Below are 2,255 nucleotides of genomic sequence, written 5' to 3'. Positions count from 1 at the left end.
TTTTTTTTTTTTTGGCATAACTGGGGATTGAACTGAGGCCCTTGCACTTGCCAGGCAAGCACTTATTCTATTGAGCCATCTCCCCAGCCCCTAAAATGCGTCATTTTAAAGTTTACATTTTAGGGGCCGGGAAGATAGCTCAGTTGTGTAAGTGCTTGTCTGGCAAACTCAAGGTTCTGAGTTCAATCTCTGGTACCACAAAAAAATTTAAAAATAAAAAATGAAGGTTATATTTTAGTGACTTTTAGTGCATACACAAGATGCAACCATTGTGCTCAGCTGAGGATATAGCTCAGTGGCACAGCACCTGCCTGGTCAAGCACAAGGTCCTGAGTTGAAGGCCCAATTAAAAAAAAATCATTATAAAGAAAACAGAAACCATTAGCAGTCACTCCCTACTCTGTCCTAACCCCAACCCTTAGAAAACACTAATCTACTTTTTTGTCTCCAGATAGTTCATGTTTCGCACTTCATATTTCCTATTTTCTTTTTCATTTTTATTTACTTATATATTTGATACAGGGTCTCACTATGTGGCTTGGACTCCTAGTGATCCTCCTGTCTTCAGCTTGCCCAGCGCTGGGATTACAGGCGTGTGCCACCACACCCAGCCCCCGGGACGGGACCAGCAGGTCAAGGTTCCTGCACTTGCTTCGCAGTTAGTCTGCTGAGCTACTTCATTGGCCCTTATAAGTGGCCTTTTTCTATTGGGTCTTTTTCACTCAGCATATTTTCAAGTTACATTTATGTGGTAAGATGTACCTTTTTTTTTTTTAAGGGGAGTGAATATTGAGAATTAAACTCAGGTAATGTTAGCTACATTTGCAGTAGTATTTATGTATTTATTTTTATGGTACTAGGGATTGATTTTTGTTGTTGCTTTGTTTTGTTTCGTTTTCAGAACCAGGGATTGAACTCATACCCTTGTGCTTGCCAGGCAAGCGCTTATTCTACTAAGCCATCCCCCAGCCCCGGTACTAGAGATTGAGACCAAGGCCTTTGCACTATCTACACAGTCCTTTAATTTTTTTTTTTTTTTAATTGTCTCACTAAATCACTAAATTGCCCAGGTTGGGCTTGACTTTGTGGGTCTTGTGCCTTGGCCTCCCAGAGTGCTGGGATTATAGATGTGTGCTATTGTGTCCAAGATTTATTTTATTATCTTGAGCAAGTAAATTGCTGAGTCATGTAGGCTGGCCTCAAACTTGTGATCTTCCTTCCTTAGCCTCCTAAGTAGCTGAGATTACAGGTATGTAACATCATGCTAGGCTTCATTGTTTTTCTCTGGTTAATCTGTACAGATACACCACATTTTGTTTCCATTTTGACTAATAATACTGCTGTGAACATTTGTGTATAAGTTTTTGAGGGGCATAAGTTGTGTTCAGGGTCTCACTACTAGATCAGACTCTTAGTGATCCCTCTGTTTACAGCCTCCCAAGAGCTGGGATTACAGGCGTGCACCACCACACCCAGTCTCAATTGCCATCTAAGCATGCCCTGGGGACAGGCCAGCACAGCAGGCCTGGGGATTGAACCCTTGGCCCCTGAACCTGCTTGCAGGCACTTTAATCAGATGAGCTATTTGGCCAGCCCTTTAAACTTTTTGAGTAACTGCCTAGCTAATTTCCTTACTGGCTACACTATTTTACATTCCCACCAGCAATACATGAGTTCTAATTTTCATATTCTTAACAACACTCGTTATTTTTAGATTTTTTTTTAAGTGTAGTCATCCTTGTGGGTACGAAGTGGTGTCTCATTTTGGTTTTGATTTGCATTTCTCTAAGAACTAATGATGTTGAGCATATATTTATGTACTTCTTGGCCATTTATATATCATCTTTGGAGGAAGGTCTATTCAATTCCTAGGGCCTTTCACAAATTGAGTGCCTTTTGAAATACAAAGTTTTCTTTTTCTTTTGAGATATGGTCTTGTTATATAGTTCATTCTTTTTTGTTTTGTTTTGTTTTGTTTTTGTTATGTAGCTCAGACTGGCCAACTCACTATGTAGCCCAGGCTTCCTTTGAACTCTTAGTGATCTATCTGCCTCAGTCTCCCAAATACTAGGATCACAGTCATGTGTCACCATGCTCAGTTAAAAAGGTTTTCTACTTAGACAAAATACAGTACTTTTTTTTCTTTTTTAAAATCCATTTTAGGGCTGGCGAGATGGCTCAGTGGTCTAAAGCACCTACTTGGAACAAGCTTGGCAAAGCACAGGGACCGCGGTTCAATCCCCCAGCACCACATG

Source organism: Octodon degus, unplaced genomic scaffold (genome assembly GCF_000260255.1).
Source record: "Octodon degus isolate 3935 unplaced genomic scaffold, OctDeg1.0 scaffold00130, whole genome shotgun sequence".
Taxonomy (NCBI): Eukaryota; Metazoa; Chordata; class Mammalia; order Rodentia; family Octodontidae; genus Octodon; species Octodon degus.
This window is presented reverse-complemented; position numbering follows the sequence as displayed.